Below are 27,286 nucleotides of genomic sequence, written 5' to 3' on the forward strand. Positions count from 1 at the left end.
TGTACTTTGGTATACTGGGATAGTATGATCCATGTTATTAGAATTTGGATATGAAATTAAAGTTGGGGTAATAAATTATGAGTTTCATAATGACATGAGTAGTAATAGTTATGGATTGTCCACCCCAAAATAAATGTAGGGGATTGTTAATTTCGACTATTGCTTTTATTTTTTGCGCCTATGATTTTTACTTCAGTAAAATGTGATGTAAATGACAACTCACTAACGCATAGTCTAAATTTGAGTGTATAAGGCATATTAACTTGTCAAATCTTTTGTGTGCCTTTGGCTCTTAATTTGAAATCATACACTTTTAATATGATAGGATTTGAAATAACATACTTTTGTGGCGATAATATTTTTTTTCTCTTTTTTTGTTGTACAGGCATTTCTGTATATAATTTACAACTAATTTACGAGGCCAACATTAAAAAAACTAAAAGTTATTACATTGGATGACATATATGTTTAGGGCATTTATAACTAATTTACGAGGCTAACATTAAAAAAAATTAAAATTTGAAGAAACGTTTGTTTAGCAAACTAGAAAGTGTAATGATTACATTGAATGACATATATGTTAGGGCAATGAAGAAGCCTATATTGATGTTAATTTTTTTTTTACTTTATTATATTATAATATTCTATTTGATAACATCATGGATTATGTGCAATGAATATGCTCCCGTAATTGCTTTGATTCAATCATTTGACAATAACTTTTAGCTCATTTTGATGTACATAATAAATAAATAAAATTGAAATAATTAGACATTATCTCACCTTATCTAAAGTTTTTTTTTTTTTTTTGCTCTTTATGTGACATAGTGTTCATTTCGCTAAACCTGTCATGTATGAGTTGTGTGACTTTAATACCTCATCCATTTAACGAATGTGGCCCTCTCATTAACGAAAATTTAATGAACCATTGAAATTGACTAATTTTAAAATCTCGTAATTTACAAAATTTTAGCTTAAACTGAACATTGTTTTCTAAACACAATATTTTCCATTGCTGGGTATTCAATTGTCTACCTCTGTTTCATGGAAAAACATTATCCTACAAATTAGTTTCATAGAAAATTGACATTTTCATATATGTGGATCATTTGAAAAATAGAAATCGATCTCCTTGAGAAATCAAATTACTTGAGAGGGGCTAAATTTTAGGGCAAAAGCAATTTTATTTTTGTGGACACCCCAATCCGAGGAAGCTGTGGAACACCAAAATACCCTGAACAAGCTACCCCGAAATCCGAACCACTCACACCCCTTCAGACTTAACGCTAAAATGCCCTATGAGCCCAAACCGCTCGACAAAGCTCAAAGCACTGAAGAACACCCCTGAAGGCAGATCAAAACCTAGGACTGTCGAACTGGAGGCAATCCCGAGGTAATAAGGTTATGGTGCCACTCTCAGAGTCGAAAATAATTGCCCAGTCAGACACCGACAACTATGAGAGAAGGAAAAGGGCCCGACGCCATTGCTAGTAGCGCCAACGCCACTGAGACCAGCTCTAGGCCCCTGACAGCCAAAAGTGAAGACAACTTGGATGTACAAACATGTGTCGTGTGTCAGTACGAATTGACATGTGTTGAAAATGACTAACGTGTTAGATGTAATTACGGAAGGACATGCAACCATCAAATTTGTCGAACGGGATGTCCCATCAGCCGCAGATCATACAATATCACCATAATAGTCGGTTAATACCGTTGACACTTAGAATGTCGTCAAAGACAATCGGAATGGTGACATATTCTGATTGGTCAACTGGTCGTATGGATGAACTCCCAAAATATAACACATGGCAAATTTTGTTAGAAAGCTACTCTGAATAGCGCCAATGCCACTACCAATGGCGTTGGGCCTCTGACACTCTGCTCGCAAAGCTATACCCGGGCCAGAGTCATGTGATCGTGGAGCATTTAATTTTGTTAACCATATTTACTGGTAATTAATGCTCAGTAGGCGCCAAAGTTAGTGCAAGCAGTGACCAAATTTGAAGGAACCATATTGCATTAAAAAAGCCCAACGGTGATCATGGAATTGTTTGCTCTATAAATAGAGGGTTCCCTTTGAGCCATGGGTCGGAAAATTTATGATCGTCATGCGTAAGCTCTATCAAACCAGACCCAAGCCTATCCAACCTCTAGAACCAAACCCTAACTCCATGTCTCTAGCCTTAGGAATCTTATCCTACTCAGTTTAAATCGAAGGCAGTCCAGATAATCAGACATTTCAGACCCTGTTCCACCTATATTTAGTTGCCCTATCGAAAAACCCGAGATATTGGTAACCATCGCGCAAATCTTAGCTCTAAATCGGTACCGACTCTGGGCGCTGAGCCTAGGGGCCCAATCAAAGGTATCATTTTTCTTTGGTATTTTAATTTTATTAATGGCATTTACAAGTTTTCCTTCTAATTATTAGTTTCGCTTTGTGCAATTAGAAGTTTTTTCTGTAGGTTTGGACCCTTTATTTATCGATTTCATTTGACAAGTTTGTACCTGAAACCAATATGGGGATTGCGTTTTTTGTGCACATTTTCGAATATAAATAATTTTGTAGGAAAAAAGTCCCATGGAAATTATTTTTACAAAAAAAATACATATTTTATACATACCAAAAGATTTTGTACTCCCACAAGAGTATACTATCTCAATTTGTGGGGATATGATCTCTGGAATCTGGCAAATGATCTCAAAGAAAAAAGAATTCAACGCTCACTCTCTTTGTGCCTGAAAAGAATGTCATCCCAAAATTTTACGAAAACCGTCCAATTGGAGGGAATGATTTAGATGTTTATGAACCCAAAATCCAAATTTTTCATTTAAAAATCATCTAGTTAAAATTAGATAGATCCCGAAACTTTAAATAAAAAAATATCTCCCAAGTTTGTGTTTTGCCTATTGGAGTGTATGGTTTGCTCGTGAGGGAGCATACTATACATGCTCTTTATACATTTTGCTTATTAAACAACTAAAAGGTATCAAAATAAACATAACCTTCTAAAGAAAAGGTATCAAAATCAGACGAGTATTTTAAAATTAAAGAAAAAAATATAACTAAATTATTTAGTAGATGATGCTTGTATTTTGATAAAATTATTCTTGAAAAAATTAAAAACGTACCTCCTCCATAAATCAGTTTCTCAAAGAGGGCGTCACATTGGCTGCCGTTTCTTGCCCGAAAGCAAGAGTAAAATTCCGACCCCTCTCCCTCTCCCTCTCCCTCTCGCTCTCGCTGAGCCCTAACCAGCTCCCCTCCCCCCCTGTCTCTCACCGAGCCTTGAGAGACCTCTCGCTCAGTCTCTCTGCTTGTTTATACAGGTTTAAACTCTTGTACATTATATACGTAGTTCTTCTCTCAAAATCCAGTTATCCAGTTTGTTGGTTTCAAGGGTTTCATCGCAAGCAGAGGAGAGAAAGGAGATAAAAATTTGAAGAAGCCATGACGATGTTCCTTCTTTCCCCACATTTGGCGTTTATGCCCTGTAAGCTCCTGGTCTTTTAGTTTATTTTTGTTTTGTTTTGTTTTGTCTTTTTTTTTTCAATTTAGCTTCATGATCTTTCTATCTATGATCATGGCCTTCTATATATATATATATTAAATATCGGTTTTCTCTCGTCATTTGATCTCTCTATATCTGATCATGGCTTTCTATATATATTAAATATCGGTTTTCTCTCGTCATTTGATCTCTCTATATCTGATCATAGCATTCTATATATACTAAATATCGGTTTTCTCTCTCTTCATTTGATTATGGAATGATATGCATTTCTATTTTGGGTTTTTTCTCTCTGTCTGATTATGGAATCATATACATTCTCTCTTTGTCTGATTATGGAATCATATACATTTAAAATTTGACTTTCTGTTTATATGCCAGAATATGTAATCTTGTACATTTTATTTATTTTCTGATAGATAACTGCAACATTTCAATTCTGGGTTTTTCTCTCTCTTATCTGATTATGGAATTATTTCCTCTGTTATGGAACCCTATAGATTCTACTTTTCAATATGGATTGAACCAATGCTACTTGGAAGTGTTGGGGGTTTGGGAGACGTCTGATGGAAGATTTTGATAATTTTTTGTTGGTCGCTTCTTGTTCTATCAAAATCCTAAGCTTCCGAAGGTGCAAATCTGGCCTGTTCATCTCTTTCTCCTTCAATCTTGTTTGTCCGGATGTCTTTCGGCTCATATAACCATTTTCACATGCACACACGCATATAGATCGGTTTCTAGGGTTCAAGACAGTCAACCATTTTTTTTATTTTGGTGATAGCGTGTGTTTTACCATCGAGAGATCACTTTGTTTTGCATGATAGATTTAAGTTCAATTTCTTTCAAATTATCTACATATTAGGGTTTGTTAACATAGTCATGTGTGAGTCACTGAATACAAAGTGACATGAATGGAATGTATGAATTTATTGGGAATATCTAATATTCATTGTGAGTATGTTCGATTTACTGCTTTGGCTTTGCTTTCCATGGATTTAGTATTTGAAGTTTGTGTCCATAAGTTACTTGTGGCTTTTATGCTTTTGTGTTTTTGTTTTCTTGGATCTCGAGGAAGATATGTTATGCCGTCGAAAGCATCAGGCATTAAGCTTCGTCAATGATTAAATGTCGGCTGATTAATATAGCCTTTTTCTTAAGATTATATTTATTTATGAGCAATCTCAAGTCTTTGTTTTTTATTTTTATATACAGTTTTTTTATAAGATTTACGTTATCCTTTTGTTATTATTGGCCTGATGACTCATATTATTCTATTATCAAATGGTTCTGGAGCCATCCATATGTTCATATTCATTTGATGTTTCTACATGGTAATAGAAAGAGATAGAGTTCAGGGGTGTGTAAAGAGTTTATGTTGGGTCTACTACTACCACATGTTTAAAATTTTGTTGGGATTTATTTGCATTTCCTCTTCATCACCCTTTGTCGTTTCATTCTTAGTTTTAGAAATATGCTTATTTTTTATTCCTTGTAGAGTTCTTATCAAGATCGCAAAAGGAGGCCCACTTAACTTCTGATGTCTGTGAAGGGCTCAAAATTGATCAAGGAAATGCTGGTAAAAGCATTGGATAAGTTTCCAGAGATAGGAAAGGCATTCCTCCTTGCTTTGGACTGTCCAATTTATTTGTTTCATATTTTGAGAAGTTATTTTCATTGTTGATTATGCACATGGGTGGTGTTGATTGCTTATAGTGGTGGGGTTTGTTGACTAATGTTTAGTGAACTTGCAAAAAACAACTTTTAATGTGGCCTTGTTAGTGTTTTATGGTAGGATTGAATAGTGGTTTAAAACAAGGACTTGGGTTGGGACTCACCAGGGAGTTGAGCCCGATTCAGGAAACTTGGGCTTGGCTGAGCTGATTTTATTACTTGATGCCAGACAGACAATGCCAAATTGTTTGTGCAATGCTTGATTGTTTCTAGTGTTACTTGGACTCTTATTGTTCTTTTTCCTTTTTTCCTTGTTTTCTTTATTGTTTGTTATTTTTAATACCTTAGACTATCAAATTTAGATTAGACTTGGGAATTGGATTATGCTAGCTGCAAACATACGGTGAATTGCATTTGTTTTATACAAGGTTTAAAAAAATGGATCAGCAACCCGAATCGTCCACTCCAAAAATCGTGTCGAATTGGTGTGTCGGATCGGAGAATTGGCCAAATCGGCGAGTTTCATCCCAATTTATTTTCAAATAATGCTATAAATCTCTAAAAATAGTGTTCTTTGGGTTTCTAAAAAAAATTAAGAGTGGTGCATTATGTACTTTTATTATTTTGTAAAAATAGGTGAATACTAAGATGTTATTTCTTGTTTGGATGTATGTATAATTATAAATAATATAATATTATAATATTGCATCAAAATAATTTAAAAAATTAGAAAACAATTCCATATTATAAGATTAAAAAAATAATTTCTCATATAAAGTAAAATTAGTATTGCATAAAACATTTATTAGTTATCTTTACTTGTCCAAACTTATCATATCCTAACTAACTATAATATTGTACATTGAAATTGGAATTATTAGTTTATATTTTATAATAATTTACTACACAAATAAGACTAACTTAGAAATTTTGTCTTATGATATCATCGAATTTAAAAAATTTAATTTACAATTATAACAAATAATAATACATTATATGATTAATAATATAAATAAATTAATAAATAAAATATAATATTTAGATATCGATGTAATTAGAATAAATATTATTTATAATATTATAATAAACATGATTCAAAAGAGGGTATGACCATCACAAATAAATAAATTTAATGTGTAATAATTAGTGTGGACAAACATATAGAATTTAGAGATAAATTTGCAATCATATTTTAATAAAATTAGGAAAATAAATGAATAAATTCATCATTGCAATTTGGGATAATTGATAAAGCAACTTGAAAATAGATTCTAAAGTGGTATGAACCAAGTGTTATTTTTTTATTTAAGGATATCCCATAAACTAGTAATTTTTTTTAATCGTTAATACATATTAATATTATTTTTGGTTTTTTCAATATCATATTAGCTAGTACTACTTTTCTCTTTTTAAACCAATTAGCTATAGCCTAATATTAATCATATAATAGCATGAGCTAATGGCCTGATAGTATTAGATGGAGTTTATTAGCGCCATCACATCTTCGAGTGAGATAATGGACAATGAAGATTTGTTCCACATCGAAGTGATGTAGGAGGAAAATGCCATTTAAAAGAGTTGAACCTCCTTTAAGGAGTGCCTTATGATGGGATGCAGGGCCACGTACCACTTTCACATTAGACCCACGTGATGGGGATGCAAGGCTCACGTATGAGCAAAACAGAGATGACCTTAGTGGTCATTAGGTGGGCCCCCACGCCAATTTTTTAATAGAAAAGGTTAAAAAAAAGGTGGAACTGGTTGGGGTGTCCAGTTCTCTCTGACAGAACCAGTACGGACCGCCTGAACCAAACCGGTTTAGGAGGGGACCAGGCTAGATCCCGATGTATTACAGGATCCCAGAATGGTGTTGACGATTCCCGATCCGGATTGGGAGGTTTGAAAATTTGGCGATGTGGATCGAAATTGCCCAATCTGGATTGGGAATCACGCCATTCTAGATTTTGTAATATATCGGTCCAACTGCATCCCCTCCTGAACCAGACTGGTTCAGGTGGTCGTATCGAGTATGTCAAGAAAATGTTAAAAAAAAGTGGAACTGGTTGGGGTGTCCAGTTCTCTCTGACATAACCAGTACGGACCACCTGAACCAAACCGGTTCAGGAGGGGACCCGGCCAGATCTCGATGTATTATAGGATCCCAGAACGGTGTTGACGATTCTTGATCTGAATTGGGAGGTTTGAAAATTTGGCGATGTGGATTGGAATCGCCCGATCTAGATTGAGAATCATGCCATTCTGGATTTTGTAATATATCGGTATCCAGTTGCATCCCTTTCTGAACCGGACCGGTTCAAGTGGTCGTATCGAGTACGTCAGAGAGAACCGGATGCCCCAACCGGTTCCACCTTTTTTTTAACCTTTTCTATTAAAAAATTCGTGTGGTGGCCCACCTAATGACCCTTGACGTCATCTCTCTTTTTCTCATACGTGAGCTTTGCATCTCCAATCACGTGGGTCTAAAGTGAAAGCTGTATGTGGCCTTGCATCCCATCACGTGACACTCCTTAAAGTTGGTTCAACTCTTTTATATGACAGTTTCCTTCCACATCTCTTTGATATGGGACAAATCTTCATTGTCCATTATCTCACATGAAGAATGTGATGGAGTTAATAAACTCCATCTAATACTATTAGGCTATTAGCTCATGGGATTATATGATTTATATTAGGCTATTGGCTAATTGAGATTAAAAACAAAAATAGTATTAGCTCATAGGATATTAAAAAAGCAAAAAATAATACTAATATTAGTTTATTGACCATTAAAAAAAATTACTAAGTTTATGGGATATTTTAAGAGAAAAAAATAACACTAGCTCATATCACTTTAGAATCTATTTTTAAGTTGCTTTATCAATTATCCCACATTGCAAGTATGAATTTATTTATTTATTTTCTAATTTTATTAAAATATGATTGCATATTTAGTTTCTAAATTCTATATTTTTGTCCTCATTAATTATTACACAAGATTTATTTATTTGTGAGGGTCATACCCTTGTTTTTGAATCACGTTTATTATAATGTTATAATTAATAATTATATTAATTACATTGATAACCAAATCTTATATTTTATTTCTTAATTTATTTACATTATAAATTATATAATGTATTATTTTTTGTTATAATTGTAAATTAGAATTTTAAATTAGATGATATTATTAGACAAATTTTAAATTTATTCTTATTTGTATAGTAAAATGGTTATAAAATATAAACTAATAATTCCAATTTCAATGTATATTATTATAGTTAATTAGGTTGTGATAATTTTGGATGAGTATAGAGAATTAATAAATATTTGATGTGATTCTACTTTCACTTTATATGGGAAACTAATTTTTAATCTTATAATACAGTGTGTTTTCTAATTTTTTAAAAATTATTTTGATGCAATATTATATACTATATAATTAATAATTATACAGACATCCATACAAGAAAACAACATCTCAGTATTCACCTATTTTTACAAAATAATGAAAGTACATAATGTACCATTCTTAATTTCTTTTAGAAACTCAAAGAACACTATTTTTAGAGATTTATAGTGATTTTTTGAAATTTTTTGGGATGAAACTTGTCGATTCGACTAATTCTCCGATCCAACAAGACGATCCATCGATCTGGCATAGTTTTTGGGGTGGACGATCCAGGTCGTCCATCCGTTTTTATAAATCTTGGTTTTATATGTGGTTCTCTCTAGATTGGACCATTAAAATATATGATCCACTTGTTCATGTTAGATGAATTATTTCTTTCTTCTTAAGTTATTTTTTAGATGGCATCATTTGCTATTGCCTCACCCAATCTCTGTTTTTTCATCTTCTAATAATCACCGCATCCATGTCTACTAAAATGAAAAACACCTTGCTCGAGAGAGTGCATGACCTTTCTCTAGAGGTTGTAAATTGTATTGCACATTAGGTTCGAAGGAGCTCCAGATTGCAGCTCAATTTCAAAACATATGAATTTTATCATGGGAGCTACGTTCTTTAGAGATGCATTCTTGGTTTCGTCCAACACAAAGGTCTATGATGAGGAGCTACTTATGTTACTTGCCAAGGATGCTTGCTTTTTGGTTTCCTATAGACTTCCTCCTTTTTGAAAGAAGAATTTTTGGAGCTACCTGCAATTATGTGCACAATTGAAGAGCTTCACTCAAGATAATGTTCAAGAGTCACGACAACAACATAAATCTCGAGTTTCATTCACCCAAGTATCATAGGAATGAAGCTATAGCAAATAAGAATGATGAGGTGCTTTTTGCTAAAGATACAATAGCAAGCATCTTCATCCCTAGAGAATTAAATGACTGCATTGATTTAAATCAAGTGTCTTGTCGAAATATCACGATTTATGGATGTCTGGCCACTACAAGCTTAATTAGTGGCATATTTGTGAGGCTTGTTACTGTCATCATTTATCTCAACCATTTGGGGTCAGCTATATGGATCTTGTTCGCCATTCTTGCTCTATCAAGGGTCATACTCCTATTCAAAATATAACTCACCATATCACTTCTCACTACTTCTATGCATGTTCTTTTGGGCCTTTCCTTGCCCTTTTAGAGCTTTCCACTTGAACAAAATTACTCCTTCTAATGGTGCTGATCTAGGTTGACGTTGCATGTGGCCAAATGACCTAACTCTACTTTCCCTTGTCTTATCGCCTATTGGAGCTACCTTTAAGTTCCATTGGATGTACCCATTCTGAATTCTATCTTTTCTTGTCTTGCCATTTATCCATCTCAACAACCTCATCTCAACCACTCATTCTATGGATATGTTGCGTCTTGTTATGCATTCAGAAAGACGGGAAAAGGTTATTCTATTTGTTTCAAATTTTAATTCATAACATAATAGTTATGTATTCTTCCTTATGTTATTGAACAATTTCAATAAACATGTTTCACTTCTTTCTGACTTCCGTATGAGTTTCTAATGAAGGTTGCTGGGGTTTCTAATTTATTGTTTATAACATACTTCCTCGGGACCATATTGTACACTAACTCCCTCAGTCAAAAGAGGTATTTCAAAGAATTTCTTTCATCTGAAATTGTGGCATCCACCTAAGAATCACTGCATGGTTATTTAAAAGAAATAAAAATTAAATTCTAAGTTCTGGATGCTTAGATCTGACCGTTGACAAATTGAACGGTATCTATTATATCTCATGAAATTTTTTTAGGGCACGTACACATTTTATTTGAAAATTTTCTTCTTTGAGGGTAGTCATTGGGTTCAAGAAGTTACATTCCCAAAATTAGGGGCCTAAAAATACGCCTATCTTAGGTTTTATCTGAGGGAGCAAATGGATGGCATGCTCATAAAATCATTTGTGTAATGCTTCATATATTTGTTCAGTGTTCTATATGATTAATGGTAGATTAGCATGTGTTTTGGGACGAGAGTTATATACACCCTATTTGTGTTCATACTAATATTTGAATTCTTAAATATGAGCTTCTCTTTGAATTCTACAATGTCATATTTTAATTTACCAAGAATGTGGTTTTTGTTGTATAGCTTACAAACTAGACTTGCTATGTGTGTCTCTAAAGTGCATCTCGTACTATTCTTGTGATTTGAATGGAAGTTAAGTATTTTTATGTGATGCTTGGTATTTCTTCTACTTTTTCAATTTTTTTCTCTTTCACAATTATTGTTTGGTTGAAGTGTTACATCAATTGCAAGATGATGAACTTCTAGTAGATCTTAATTGTGTAATGAGGTGAACCATGGATTATTCTTTAGGCAATTCATAGTTAAGTTTGGAGGTATTGATTATATTTATAATTTTGTAAAATTTTCATTCCTTGTCGGTTTGGGTACTGAAAGAGTTGCTATATGACCATGGTTTTAATAACAATGGGGAAAATTATTTCACTTTTCCGTAGTTGGTTTTTATAACAATGTGGAAAAGTCTTGTTAGCTTGTACCTTTTTACCAAGAAAATCATCCACTATGGCACATGGTTTAATTTTCGTAGGTATGGAATATCGAATTAGACTATGGTCCCCACCCCGATCAAATGGGTTTAAAACCTAGGAGTCCTGACATTCAAAAGCCTTCGTATTTCTCCATAAAGATGGAGAATGTGGTGATGGTGAAAATGGCAACTCATCACTCGCAATGTGTAGAGTTGACTGGTACAGCACCATATCTGTTGATAATGTCGGAACTCATAAAAAATGACCAAAATAGCCGCAAACCACGCTTAGACAATGGGGATCCTCGTAAATGGGATATGGGATTCTATGGGTGGAGATGAAGAGGTTTAGAAGCCGTCCAACGTCAAATTGGCAAACGGATAACCTGAAATGGAGCTAGGTCAAATCTTGAGGAAATGTGCTCCAAACAATCATCCAGGGATCCTAATTTTGAATCTATGGTGCCCCAAATGTGTCCTCCAAAATTCAGGTCATTTTGATATTAGATGATTGATATATGAGCTCTCAAAGTTGATGATAACTGAGAGAGCATAGTTCAGGCCCAAAAAGAGGTCAAAATTACAAAGGAGCCCCTAGAAATTGGCACCCAAAGGACCTAAAATTTGTGTGAAGGTGGGCACTCCTCTAAAACGCGTGTGTGAAGAATTTAGGCTAATTATGACACTCGGAAGGACCATTTGTAAGAGCTCTTTGAGGGTTTAAAACACATGGACCATACTGTGACTGTGGTCCAACAGCGGGCAACCAAAAAATCAACAACATGGTTGGGTGACCCTTGAGCAAGTTTTTGATCATTTCTCTCGAACCCCATGGCCAAACGATTTGAATTTTTGATATGATTTCCATGCATCCATCCATATATATATATATATATATATCCCATGGGCTAATGGAATGGTGTAAGCCCAACCTCATTTCATAATATATATATCCCATGGGCCGATCTGATAGTCACAATCTCATTTCATAATATAATTTTAATATTTTTTTATAAATCCAAATCACATGATATTTAAGGCGTTCATTCTTCTCCTCAAGGTGCACCTAATAAAAATATTTAAAAAATAATATGCAAAAAATAAATTGACCAAAATACCCTTAAAAGTTTTAGGGGTATTTTGGTCAATTTATTTTTTGTGAATTATTTTTTTGATATTTTTATTATATTCTCCTATTTTTGAAGAATATATGCTCAAAATTTCAAGTAATTTGGATTTGTATAAAAAAATTAAAATTAAAATGCGAAACACAATCCTAACCATTGGATCCCAAATTCAATCTGGGCCATTAGGCTTACACTGTAATTGTCAACTAGTGGGCTAACCTAAGATTCTCCCTATATATATATATACATATGGAAAACTCTTAGAAACGCCTGTAGGCGAAATTGAATTGTGTTTCACCCCGCCACGGACATGCTATGTCCGTTGCGGTTTTGCCTTAAAAACCGTCACGGATCTACGGGAACCGTGGCGGTTTCCTCTGTTCTTTTGAGTGAAAAAAAACCCCGCCACAAACGTGCTATGTCTGTTGCGATCTTTTAATCCATGCCGTCCAAAAAAATCGGATGGTGCCAAGCCTATGGGTGAAAACACGGTTCATTTTCGCCCATAGGTGTTGTGTAGTGGCTTCCTATATAAAGACCGCAACGGACATAGCATGTCCGTGGCCGGTTTTTTTTTCACCCAAAAAAATATAGGAAATCGCCATGGCTCCTGTAGATTTGTGGCGGTTTTTAAGGCAAAACCGCAACGGACATAGCATGTCCATGGCGGGGTGAAATACTATTCAATTTCGCCTATAGGCGTTTTTAAGAGTTTTTCATATATATATATATATATATTAAGGGGTTCCTTTTTATGGATCAATACCAGTTTGAATTGAAAAACAGAGGATAAAAGAGGTACTCATGAGTTGCAGGTTGAATGATTTAGATCCACTTTTTGATTAATTTCTAACAAACCATGGGGTTTATTGAGCTGAAATTTTGCTGATATGATCCTCACTTAGCCCTGAAACATCAATGTAAATTGTTGATGGGTTCACGGCAAGATTGGGGATCAAATCGAAGCTTGAAAGTGCCCAAAAGAAAGCTACCAAATTTTGACAATGGGACAGCAAAATGATCATGATTGCTTTAATTTTTGGAGTTTTTGATCCAAATTTGAGGCAAATTGATGAGGATAAAAAAGGTACTGATGAGTTGCAGGTTGCATGATTTAGATCCACTTTTTGATCAATTTCTAACAAATCATGGGGTTTATTGAGCTGAAATTTAACCCATATGATCCTCACTTAGCCCTGAAACATCAATGTAATTTGTTTGATGGGTTCACGGCGAGATTGGGGGTCAAATCGAAGCTTGAAAGTGCTCAAAAGAAAGCTGCTGAATTTTGACAATGGGGCAATAAAATGATCATGATGGCTTCAATTTTTGGAGTTTTTTATCCAAATTTGAGGCAAATTGATACCCATTCAATTCTCGAGGACTACATGGAAAGTAAATGGCCATGTAAAGATGAAAATAGGGCCAGAAAAGCGAAAGAATAAAGAGATTCAAGAAGATACATGAAGAGCTCAAGTTTCCAAGGGCAAGGGGTTGAAATTCCCTGAAATCCCTCACAACAAACTTTCGCTTTGGCCAACTATTCAAATTATGTCCCAGTAATGACTTTAGCAAACATGACGCGGAGATTTTGTATTATGGTGGCTATCCTTAATTTTGTATATGTTATTATAATGCATTTGCTAACCTATATTAGTTTCCTTATACTTGAGGCTGTCAAGGTTTGTGCTATCTGAATTAGAGTGCTACCTCTAAAAATAAAAATAATAATAAACTGAGAGGTTTCACTCATAGGTTCCTGATATGCTTTTAAGTGGTTTCTCCCCATGTTATTTTCAGATTCTTAATGCTTTCTACTTTTGTAACTGTGTGCTTTTTTCATAAGTATTTGGTAAATATCTTTAGGCAACGTATATGTGCATAGTGGGAAGATACTCATTGAGGCCATAACGAGTGGATAGAGGCCTAATGAGATCCATGCAATTTCGTCTGATTACAAATATCTAATGTCAATGTCAAACCATTGGGACTCTTTAGAAAGTATGTTTTTCGTTTCCTTTACTTCTTTATGAATCATATATTTACTTGTGGATTTGCTTAGAAAGGGCCTTCCATGATTTGCAATATGGTTTTGTTCACTACACTAGCTAGATCTAATAAATATGTATTATAGTTTCTTGCTTTAAAAATATCTTACTGTTCTGTGTTTTTTGTTGCCATCTTATTGTAATATTTCTCATTGTATTTGAATTGATCTTGAAAATATCCTTTTTAACTAATGGATTGTAGAAGCGCATGAAAAGTTTTTGCAGTGACCATTTGAAATAATCTGGTTAGTTAATGGATGAAATTCATAATCTTAGATTTTGTGAAATTGAGTCATATAGTATTTAGATACACCCATGCAATCGAAGAATTTCGGTGTCTACTTAAGGTTCATAGGACAGTTAAATCATATAATGATATACTTAAGATGAACATATTTTATGTAAATCTGGGATTGTGGTTTTTGGATATTCCATGAAACTTATGAGGGGCTTATCCTTGTCTTGTTATAGATTATGATATAATAAATAAAAATCATCTTAAACATGTATTGAAGTTTCGGCCTACCGACGTTGTTAGGTGTTGAATATTTGTTTTACCATCAATTTTATCTAAATGCTGACTTGTTTGTTCTGGCTATCTGTAGACACCAGATTTTAAATTGTTTTCTTCGTCAGTCCCTAACCCTTAATATTAGCCTTAGTCTATTTAAATCCGTAAACCTTAGCACAACCTATAAGGACCATAATAATCTAATACACAACTGGATCAAAGTTTTGGACCATACTCCCTATAGAGCACCAAAGTGCTTAAAAACCATAAAATTCCCCAAATTTGGCACAAATGGACACTTAGGAGGGAGGTTCAACCGCAAGACCAAACTCAACTTCAAAATCATGCGGTAAGTTAACCAAAGACGTGAGGAAATAGTCGGCCGCGAAGTAGCATGTGACAGTTGTAGCGGCACGGTATGAGTGTTGGGCTCAAAGTGTTGAAGCGCATATTGTGTCGCTATGGTATTGATGGCCTAGATTTCCCACGTGCCTAGGTAACTCTCCTATAATCCATTTGTCTATAAAAAACCCACTTGAGAATGACTTGAGGATGGATCTTTTGAGCCCATTCAACCCTATTGAGATAGAAGCCATAGACCGTCCTGAGACCTTAGCCTAGACATTGACTTCTTGAACCTTTCATGTAACCAAACCTACTTCAGCCACGAAAATTAAATAAAATCGGAGGGAACATAGAGCTTAAGGCCAATAAGCATGCAGCCTTCGGGTGCCATTCTCATTACACCTAAGTTGAAGGCGACATTTTCCGGCCAACTTCCTCAAGAAGGAGAAGATGATCACATTCAAACAGTTTGATCCGAGTTCCGACTCCCCGTGCCGGACCGGTAGGCCTGACTTCGAGTAAGAGATTTTCTTTCCTTCTTTAAGTTATTTCTTAAGATTTTTCTTTCCTTCTTAAATTTATTTCTTAAGATCATACTATTTTATTCTTAGTTTTCTACATTGTTATTCTTTTCCTGGCATACGTGGTCAATTAACGCAGCTAGTGATCTATGGAGGGGTTAGTCTCTCCTCTGAGACCAACGCACCTGTAGATCATAATTTGATGGGACCCCAATTTCTTCTTGATATTTTATCTGTTTTTCATTGTGAAATCGAGAAGAGACCTTAAAAGTGTTCCCTTCGGATTTTCACCACTATGGGTTCTGTTAAGTTGAATCGTGTTGTTGAATTCTCCCTATCAAGTTGAAACGTGTTGTCAGATTCTCCTTGAGGGCTTTCCTGGGAGTTAAAAGTGTTCCCTTCAGTTAAACTGTTTGATTGTACAAACCTCCCACAAACCTATCCTCACTAATCTCTGAACTTGCTTGGGGTCAAAAGCTCGGCCAATGCTGGATGGTATACAGGTGGCACCTAGACTTAACTGAATAACCCTGCACAAGAGAGGGACCATAAATCTCTAAAATAAAGTCACCACCCCAAGAATTACTTAGGGGTTATTAGGGACACACACAGCGAGGGTGCCAGGTTCCAAATATTGTCTGCCCATGAAGATTGTCTTAGGGCAGTGAACATGTGTGAGTTGAATGTCAATAACTAGCGACAAATCTCTCCCAAAGGCAAATGCCCAATGGTGGCAACCCAAGGAGTAATTAGGTTTGGCACCTATCACCCATGAAGGGTGCTTCCTCTAAAAAGGGTGAGGGTTTGAAACACAAAGTACTCGGGGATGAGTAAACCATAAAAAAAAGTCATACAACTGAAAAAAGATTTAAGAAGGCATGGCCACAATGACACGCTTGCACTGCTAAGTCAAGGCGCCTGTTGCACAAAACATGTCGGGAGTGGACCCCGGTTGTCATGTCACAACAACACATTTTGTGCTGTTGGATCCGTAGCACTAGCAACACACAATGCACTGTGTTTTGGCTCTAGGGACCACAACTCATTGCCTGCCCTGGACGTTTCCTTAGTAATCCATTCAATGTCCATCTCTATGTTTTAAAATGCAGGATGCGGCCAAAAGCGTTGGGGGGGGGCTGGGCGGCGTTGCTCGATGCGGTCCAGATGGGGGGTACATCGCCACTATGCGGTCAATAAATATAATTTTTTAAAAAAAAATCTAAAAAAATAGGTTAATGCATAGAAAAAATATGTAGCTAATATATGTGGTAGTACGTATTTAGTTTATTCATTATCTCTAAAAATATCAGCTGTCGGAGATTTTGTATCCAATATCCCCTGATAGAAACTAGAAACTTGAAACTAGTTTCATTAAACATTCAACAATCAACTACCATAAGCACAAATTTGCAACCACAAACTTTAAAGTTACAAAATACTACGAACTAAAAGTCTATGAAGATTAAAGAGTTTAAAAGTCAAGCTCAAGAAGACTCAATGCAATCATATCATCATTTATCAAGTCTTGAGAGAGATTCTAAATTTCAAATTTTCAAATACTAATAAGAGAAGTCATCTTGAGAGTCTCCATGTGCATCATCATCAATATCATCCTTGGAGTCTTCCATGTATTCTTCTTCCTCGGTCTCCTCTGAGTCAGTCTCTTCCTTAAGCTCTGGAGCTGATGTAGGACTAGACCCAACTCTACTCCTTTGTGCTTTAGTGTTAGGCTATTCTTCTTCATTAGTCCCGGTGGTTAGCTCGACATCAAGCCATGTAAGATCCTCACTCTCAAACACACGCTCTAGTCGCGGTTTCGTAGTCCACTCACTTGTGCAATCACCATTAGCTTCATACAATTGAATAGGGTTGAGCTCCATGCTCTTTTGATACCTCTCCCTAAGCTGCTCATTATACTGCACATAAACAAAATCATTCAACTTCTTTTGCTCCAACCTATTTCTTTTTTTGGTATGGAGTTGTGGTAGAAAATTGAAATTAGATAAATTAGACTATAGAAAATTGAAAATGGAAATTGAAATCCAAGAAATAAAGACTAAGTACTTACATACTCAAATGCACTCCAATTGCTTTCACAACCAGATGAGCTTGTAAGATTCAACACTCGAATATCGAGATGTTGTACATTTGGTGTCTTGCTTCCATATAATGTCCACCAGGCAGCTGTATATTATTTTATAATTTAGATCTTAGATAAATCATAGATATTTTATTATTTGTATAAATGGAACTATATATAAAGTCCTCAACAAGTAAGGGTACTTTTGGACTTTACTTGGATCTATAGTGTCCTTGTTTCGAGTAGCATTCTCTCCCCCAAAGTTTCTCAAGGATAATTTGAACTTAATCAATTCATAGCTCTAGATCTCATCTTGGATATCTTTGTCAGGCACCAACCTCTCAAGCACATCTAAGAACCCACCATTTATTATACGATTTGACTTAATGGTTAGGTGCTTATAGTGAAGAGATGGATTTATAAAGTAACCGGTTGAATGGAGGTGCCTGTGAAATTGGGTATCCCATCTCCTATCAATAATTCCAAGTATATCTCCTATCAAAAATTTCAAGTATAGTCTTGCATTTATTTTCATCTTCCTTTAAAACATTTTTTATCTTTGCTCTTGTCTTAGTCATTTCCTCATGGATGTAGCCCATGGCTGGCTTCACATCACCATCAATTAGTCGAAGCACTCCACTAAAGGGCCAGCCACCTCCAATGCAAGAAATATTTGATTCTAAAAAGATTTATTCAGAATAATTTGTTCAATCTTTCTCCCATCCCAATGCTTTGACTATTTACTTTGACTCCATTGCTCTGAAGCGAACATGTTCCTCAAGGCATTTTTTTTGCATGCCTAGGCTTTGAAGAGTGAGAAATGATGTGGCAAATCTAGTGATACCTGGTCTCACTAATTTTCTTTTATTTGTAAAAGTCCTCATCATGCTAAGGACTATGGTGTGATAATAAATAAATCCAACAACAAGCATAGCTTTTGAAATCACCCCACTAAATAAAGATGTTGCCCATTTCCTTAAGCATGAGATTAACACAATGAGCTGCACAAGGAGTCCAAAACTTATGCGTCCTCTTCAAAGTCAAAAAATGCGTAGTTGCAGGATAATTGGCACCATTTTCAGTGACAATTTGTACCACATTTTTCTCTTCAATGAACTCTACAAGCTCATTTATCAAGCCACATAAGTATGTAGCATCATCCATCTTAGCAAAATAAACTACAAGGCAAAGAGAAATTTTCATTAGGAGATGTATATATAAACAATTCACATGCATTAATTAATTCACAAAAACAAGTCATATGCATAATTTTCTCATGTGATGCGAGGCCCATAATAATCATAGTATTGTCAATCTAGACATGTTTCAATAGTCAACACTCAATAACATGCTACTCTATTTTCATCAAAAAAAAAAAACATGCTACTCTGATCATACAATTAAACATATTGTGGGTGCCTCTCAAAAGAGAGAATTTTGCCAAGAATTTGGGTATGGAGCATGGGGTCTCGAAATATTGAATAAATCAAGGGCTACAATGGAGGAAATAAGCCCAAAATTTGAAGTTCTAATACAAAGAGATGAAGAAACCAAAGGGAAATTGGGGTTTTGGGCCCCTTATCTGTTCTCATCCTTTCCCCTTCGAGATGTGCCTGGATCCAAGCCACCATTGCTCCTCTCCGACCATCTTGCCCAAACCCACATGAAAAACTTTACCAAGTAAAATTTAGAGAGAGAATCATGGTGGGAGAGAAAGGGAGTGGCAGTTAGAAAGAGGGAAACCCTCAAGGGTGAGGGTTAGAGAAAGAAGTATGTAAGAGAGAGAGATTGAAACTTTTTAGAAAGAGAAAATGAGGGTGAAAGCCCTCAGTGATGTGGTCAATTAGAGAGAGAGGAGGAAGAGAGAGTGAGACCAGGTCGAGGAAAATACGGCTGGCAGCTTCCTGTTTAAATTGAAGGCCAGCTGTCAACGGCGCATTATGCGTCCTTGAGCGTTTCAAGTCCATAACGTATATCGCGTCATGAAATCCACAAACCCATGGACTTTTTTAGTTCACGGGCCAAAAAGAAACGCAATTGGAAGAACTTCAACCGACAAAGACTAAGCAAATAATATCACTTTGCAAACAATAGAAAATAATTTTATTCATTTATCAAAGAGGAAAGCACCTCAATGGACATATTACAAAGCTTGAAACTGGTCTTAAGACCTTATTCCGAGAAACAAAGAAAGACAAGATTCACTCATCCTAGGACTTAAGAGTCTTGCTGTTTGGCCCTCTGTGCTTTGTTCCACTCCATTAGCACGGTAATCTTCCTCTCAGCCTCCTCTAGTATAAGCTCAACCAATGGTCTAGAAGCCTCACTTTCTTTCCCTCGGAGTCCTCGGTCGATGAGAAGTTTCCCTTCCTGGTCGACCCCTTGGCCCAAGAACTGGCTGCTAACAATGACTTATCCTTGGTAGATTTTATATTACGAAACAAGTGATGTGGGACCGGTCCCTCCAGGCAGAGTATTTCGAAGTGTAGGATGGCTCAACCAACTTCTCCAACTTCTCCTTTGAGTCAGACGTCCCTTTCCATGAAAGAGTAATTGTCCTGAGCAACTGAGAGGAATGGGGCCACAAGGGATGGACCAGATAACGCGATCAATGGGCTCGCTGGCCATATAGATCTGATGAAGTCTGAATCGCCTCAATACGTGTTGAGGGTAATACCCCTTGACAAAATAATGACACGCCAACAAGATGTTTGCTTAACCAAAGCATGGGAGCATAAGAATCACATTCTCCAATCCATGCATCATCCATTCAAATTCTTCCAGCTCATCAAAAAGGCGATGGTAATGCTTGGTGTTGCGAGGATAGGCATGGTGTTGTGAGGATAGGCATGGTGATGTAATCTAAGGCAATAGGACTGAGAAATAGGGCACAATAAAATGAAACTTCACTCTTTATTTCAATAAAAAGATGTAATATAACTTTTTTTATAAGAAAGGAAGAAACTCTGAGGATCACTCAACCTCATGTGGGAATCACTCATCACTTAGAGAGGAATCACTCATTCAACCTCATGCTGGAATGATGTTCACTCCAGACCGTTGCCAAAACGGAATGTCAAGTGTATCATGGATGGAATATTGAATTGTTCTCCTACCAGTCAGGAAAAGCAATAGACCAAGAATGCAAAAAACAAAAATTCGGATTCCGCCTTTCAACCTGTCTTTGTCCCAATTACAAACAAGTTCTTCCATAACTACCCATCATGCTTTAGGCGAATAGGCTGGGTCAAGGAAATGCTGGACCAAAGAAGTAAAATCGTCAGTATTTGTATGATGGTAGGGCAATCTCGAAGAGTTCAACCTAGAAATCCGGGTCACCTCCCCTTAAGTAAGAGTTGCCTCCCAGGTCGGGAGCATGAACGTGTTAGTATGGTATTGAAGTGCTTGGCCAAGGCCTCGATCAAATTAAAATTCACATAGAAGCTAGCTATTTTGAAGGTTCCAGTCATTGAATGGGTAGCTGGAAAAGTTGTCAGCTCTGTCCAATCCCTTGCAGCATGATAACGGAGTTGAACCAGGAAGAGATGAGTGGATACGCCTGAACCTAACGAGGAGATTCTCTTCCAAGGAGGCCTTGAGAAATATGTTGGGGCAGGTCCTCAAAAAAGGCCTCATTTGAGGAAAAGAGGGAGGGGCTGACCCCTTAACCTTGTCTTTCGAGGAGTTTGGTTGTTTCCTTGAAGCCTTAGGAGAGATGTCAGACAAAAGAAGGAAACATGAAAGGAGGTTCACAGATAAAGAGAATCGATCCAAGACCCCTCTTTATACAAGCCCAAGGGAGGTTTTCGGATGATTCACGATTCATAGTGAAACATATAAAAAAAATAAAGATAGTTAAGAGGTCGTGATTCTTAAAGTGTGGTGGATTGATGACTATGCCCGATGCATAAGAAAGGATAAACATAGCCATTGCAAGAAGGTTATGAGATGCAAAGGTATTTACAATCCCCGATGCGTATTGCTTCGCACAAAAAGAGGAGGCCTTATCAAGGGAAGGATGATAAGCTTTGCAAAGGAGAGAGTCATCAAGTCTAAAGATTGGTTAGAGACAATGATGAATATCATGTTACTTCAGAAGAAGAAGACCCGAGAAGCATTGACATTAAGGGAAAGTCATCTCGTTTAAAAGAGGACTGATAATGTGACGCGTTATGCATCGCATAGACTAGATAAGGCATAATGTGTCATTCTTTCGTTAGGGCCTGAAATTGCAAGTTGCCTTTGGGGGCAAATTAAGGATGATTGAGAAGGTTAAGCTGAGATAGAAAGGAAGAAAAAAGACATCAAATAAGAATCCAAACTAGCACAAAAAGAGAGTCCGACTAATTAAGAAAATGAATTTTTTCCTCCATTGAAATGGGGTTTAAGCAAATCTAAAGCTTATTCACCGAACTAAACTTTATTCGAAATGGTAGACCAAGCTGTGCAGGACATGATGAAAAAAGACAAAAGGCAAAAAAAGCATAACCCTATCTAAAAAATCAAGAGCACTCGGAAATCTCTTTGCACCCATGTGAGTGGTGTGGGATCTTTTTGGAATTGCATAATCTTCTCATCCTTGCCATGAATCTCCGGATTCTTCTAAACAAGGAGGAAATTCTTCTCGCTGACTTGATCCTCGAGGTCCACGTTGATGCTAGCTTTCTCCAAGAAACTGTCAATGATTTTAGTAAGACCAATAATCATGGTATCAGAAAGGTCCACTATCTCCTAGACCTGCGCCTCGATGTTAGGGTTGACGAGCCAGCTGCAACAACCATAACCAGAAGATCTACCATGGGATGAAGGAGCTTGCAACCTATCAAACTTTTCACCCTAAATATTGGGGGAATACCCATCCCTTGCCCCCTCTTTAACTTTGATTGCCACCTCCTTGACTTTGACATCCTCAAGAATGGTTTTGGTTGCTATGAAGTTTTGGCTTGCTCAGGAGAAGCCAAGAAATAAGAGTTTGAGACTAAGAAGATCTCTGAGGGAATTCGATCCTGAAACACTGACTTCGAGAGAGTTGCAAGAGATCTTGAAGATCATCATGGTCTGCGGAAAGACTTACTGAAACAAGTAGGTAGTTGAAGGTAGTGACGCATAATACTTCGTGCAATTAACGACTAGTGACGCAAATGTTCTCAGCATGATGTTAAATTGCGTGATCACATCCTCAACATGACATTAAACTGCATGATCACGTCCTTAGCATGATGTAGAACTGCGTAGTAACGTCTTCAACATGACGTTAAACTGTGTGGTCACATCCTCTGCATGATGTTAAACTGTATGGTCACATCCTCAGCATGATGTTGAACTGCGCGATCACGTCCTCAACACATTAAATTGTGTGATCAGAACCTCAACATGACATTAAACCGCGTAATCACATCCTTAGCATGATGTTAAACTGCGCTACATTGTGTTAAACTGTTTGGTAAATTGTTTTCAGAAGTCTCCGATTCTTCAAACTTGTTCTTTATTTCTAGTACTTAATTGTTTTTTTTTCATTTATAAATTGCTTAAATTTTCATTTTTCAAAGTCCTATCCAGGGGCAACCTAGCCTTTGATGATTTCGAATTTCCGTGTTTAGGCATTGTGAAAACCTTAGTTTCTTTGGTTAAAAGGGCTCTACACCAGCATCAGTTCTAAAACTTCTCCTTGACTTCAAAATTTTCTTGAAATAATTTTCGAAAACGAGGAGCGTATCAACAACCCACACATGATGACGTGGTACGATCACAAGCTTGACCTGAACTTGGGAATAGCACGCTAGAAAACTTTGGAAAAGCAAGTTGGAGAATCCTCAACATATTTAGAATATGTTCAAACACAACCATCATAATACTGAGGAACCATGAAACCCAAGAGATAAGGATACTTGGAATAAAGCCAAAATTTATTTATGTGCTTATATCTGAATTTGAAAACCTAAGATCAAAGGCATGACGGGGGACATGCAAAAGACCAACACATCTATAGGCTACAACTTGTGATGACCCTAATTTTTCTGAAACTGAATAATAATAATAATAATATAAAATTAAAACAAAATATTACATAAAGAAATGATTTTGAGTGATGGTTCAATGTGTTGTTAATGCACCATGGGACCACTCTTTTACTACACCTTTCATTTCCACCGATTTCTTGTTTAAGAGAAATATTTAGGGTATAATGTGGCATTATGAGATAATGATATAAGGTCAGGTAGCAATATAAGAGAATAAGAGGAGGTGATGTGATTATAAAATAATTTACAAAAAAATAAAAATAAGAAGGGAGGACACATGCTTTGACATGTGTCAAGTTGGGGAGTGTCCTCCCTCACTTTAAAAACATTCCCTCCCCCTCATGACGAAATGATGAAGCTCATCAAAGTTCCATCTCTCTCTCTACGTAAGTCTCTTTCTCTCTCTTACTATAATTATTTTTTGTTCTTTTATAAATTATTTTATGTATTATTAAAATCATAATATCATTATGAGATAATACTCTATGAGAATATTATTAAAGTAATAATATTATTATGAGAAAGTGATGAAAATATTATGAGGGAGAGAGAGAAAAGAAATAATAAAAAAATAAAATGAATAAAAAAATAATTATAATAAGAAAGAGAAAGAGACTTACGCAAAGAGATATGGAACTTTGATGAGCTTCATCATTTGCTCATGAGGAGGGGGAGGGAATGTTTTTAAAGTGAGGGAGGACACTCCCCAACTTGACACATGTCAAGGCATGTGTCCTCCCTTTTTAGTTTTATTTTTTTGTTAATCATTTTATAATGCCACATCATCTTCTCTTATTATCTTATAATGCCACCTCACCTTATATCATTATCTCATGATGCCACATTATACCCTTATATTTTAATTAAATATTTCTCTTAAAAAATCTATGGAAATGAAAGGTGTAGTACAAAGAGTGGTCCCATGGGGCATTAACAACACAATGAACCATCACTTTATGTATGTATTTTGTTTTAATTTTATATTATTACTTTTCAGTTTCAGAAAAATTAGGGTCATCACATTTAGTAAAAATTTCGAATTTGTTTTGTTCCTTAAGAATAGATCGTCACATCTAAGGAATTTTAGTATAAAACTTGGGGTGTGACACAACTACTGTAAAATGCTCAACAACTCAAGTCTGAATTCACATTGACAAGTCTCAAAACTTATCCTAGGTGACTAAGTAAGGTGGTGGTGGACATGCCGACATACCTGGTGGGCAGCCGTCTAACTATCGTATTTTAAGATTCTAAGTTTCCATTGTTACAATATCTACTTCTTTGCAACTCACACATGGAGAGCCAAAGAGGGGCAACCGTAGACAAGATTTTAAATTGTTTTATTCCTAGGTCCTTAACCCTTAAAGCTAACCTTAGTCCAATTTAAATCCCTAAACTTGGATAATTATATCTAAAGGAACCATAGAACAATCTATAGGGACCACAATAATCTAATACACCCCTAGAGCACAATTTTGGATCATACTCCCTAGAGATCAGCAAAGTGCTTTAAAACCATAAAATTCCCCAAATGCTGTTTTAACATGCCCAAGGTTGAAATATTCAACAGTATCCCTACATGTTGTTAGGCTAAATAAACCTGCTTACCTAATAAAAGATAAAATATGCTTTCCGGATGCAACTTGCATGCATGTACTTAAATTTTTGGACACAACTTGAAGGGTACATCACAATAGTAAAAACTTTTACTTTTGATAGGTGATTAAATCATTAAGGTTTTTTTTTTTTTTTTTTTTTCAATTTTTCTTGTTAGTAAGTGTTAAGTTCTGCATGCTCTTGACATTTTACCTTGCGAAAAAATATGCTATTCAAAATGCATTTCCTTTGTGCTCCAATAGATGCTTTTTCACCTGCACCCCTAGAGAATATGGCTTTAAGGATAAAGGAGATGGAGATGAAGATGAAGCTAGTCGCAGCGCAAAATCATGTTTATGTCATTTTATGCTATACATCAATTTGACTTCAATTAAGGGCCAGTTGAAATAACTAGGTCTTGAGCTTAGTTATTACAAAGCTCAATCTTGAAATGTAGACGGTCCTCACATGCTAGATCATTCATGATTGGTGATTGTAACTGGAATTACGTGAATCTTCTATCTTATCATATTTGGCTCACATATTGATTTTATGGGTATATTATATATGTCCCTAGGTTTTAATTAATATCGACTCTTTTTTTTTATGAAGTTAACATTTCTATTAAGTAAGAAGTTTACAGATTACCAGAAAATGGGTTACCCTAATACCGGGAGCTCTATACAAAAGATGGGCATCCTACCGACTGGGAGCTCTATACAAACAAATAAGCTTCCCACATGTCAAGACCTCTATAGGAAAAACCACCGAGATGGTGGGCTATGCACAATTAGACCAAAGGAAACGACACTCCTATAGTGTGACCTAAAAGATGTAGTTCAGACTGTGTTGCTGGCGACTCCTTTAGCCAGAGCGTTGGCCTCTATGTTGCCCTCCTCCCAAATGTGGCTTCAAGAGACGACCATATGCCTGCACACGTAGAGATTAAATCAAAGATGTGTGTAAGTGTCCAGGGGCAAGGTGAGGAGCCTGAGGCCCATAAAATAATGTTCTCTCCCCCTCTACGATTAGAATTGGGCTTCAAGAGGAGTTGAAACTTCTGAGGCCTTTGAGAAGTGCAAGGGCCTTGGCTCATTGGGACTCAGCATGCCCAATGTGTTAAGAGAAAGATAGTGGGGTATGACCCTAGTGGTTTCTGATTTGACCCACAATGCCTGTGGGGCCAGGGTTGCCGAGAGACCAACCATCGAAGTTCAATTTGGTTTGGCCTGGTTCAAACGGTCTCCACAAGAGGCACAGGGAATGTGGGGCTGCCATGAGTACAACAACGCTTGCCCGTTTTAATGGAACGCGGAGTGAGGGAAGCCCTTGAAGCATTTGTGGTTGGTTGCCCAAAAGGCAACTTAGGTTCTAATTCTTTTCAAACAACGGCTCAGATGTGGACCATTTGCCTCGGAAGATTCTATTGTTTCTCTCAGTCCAAATGATCCAAAGAGTTGCTACTACAGGCGCCTTCCACAAAAGGATATTAGGTTTGGGCTAGGGGAAGGGATGGAGTGAACTGAAAAAGAGAGGGTTCGATTTAGGGGTAACCCATTGCCAATTGAACAGTTGTAGGGGGGATCCCCAGAGTTCCTAGGCCAAAGGGCAATGAATGAAGAGGTGGCAATTGCAGTCTTCGTTGTTGGTGCACATCACACATGTTGGGTATAGGTTGCCCTCTTCTTTGAAGCTGATCCACCGTTAAAGCTCTTTTTAAGAGAGTTACCTAGTTGAACACTTGGATCTTGGGGGGCGCCATGGAGGACCATGCCTTGGCAATGATGGAGGTCGGAGAAAAGGGAAAGATGGGGGTTTGTATAAGCCTGTGGTAGAAGACGAACTGAAAATGCTTCTGATGGAGATGGGCACCTTGTAATCTTGTCCATCCCAAG

At 36.4% G+C, this 27,286-nt stretch overlaps 1 long non-coding RNA gene across 3 annotated transcripts in view; it reads left to right on the top strand.

Annotated features, from left to right (window-relative positions):
- Positions 1–3,148: 3,148 nt before the first annotated feature.
- LOC148782985 (uncharacterized) overlaps positions 3,149–27,286 on the top strand; it is a 30,294-nt gene continuing 6,156 nt past the window's right edge. The window contains exons 1-2 of one of the 3 annotated variants that reach the window (XR_016051824.1): positions 3,149–3,497; positions 4,016–4,146. This is a non-coding gene — a long non-coding RNA (uncharacterized LOC148782985). Of the gene's footprint in view, positions 3,498–4,010; positions 4,147–27,286 lie in introns of those variants that run through there. The other 2 variants (XR_016051825.1, XR_016051823.1) reach the window with 2 other exon arrangements.

The sequence above is a fragment of the Amborella trichopoda genome, chromosome 3 (assembly GCF_054954075.1).
Source record: "Amborella trichopoda isolate Santa Cruz 75 chromosome 3, AtrichopodaSantaCruz75HAP2 v2.0, whole genome shotgun sequence".
Taxonomy (NCBI): domain Eukaryota; kingdom Viridiplantae; phylum Streptophyta; class Magnoliopsida; order Amborellales; family Amborellaceae; genus Amborella; species Amborella trichopoda.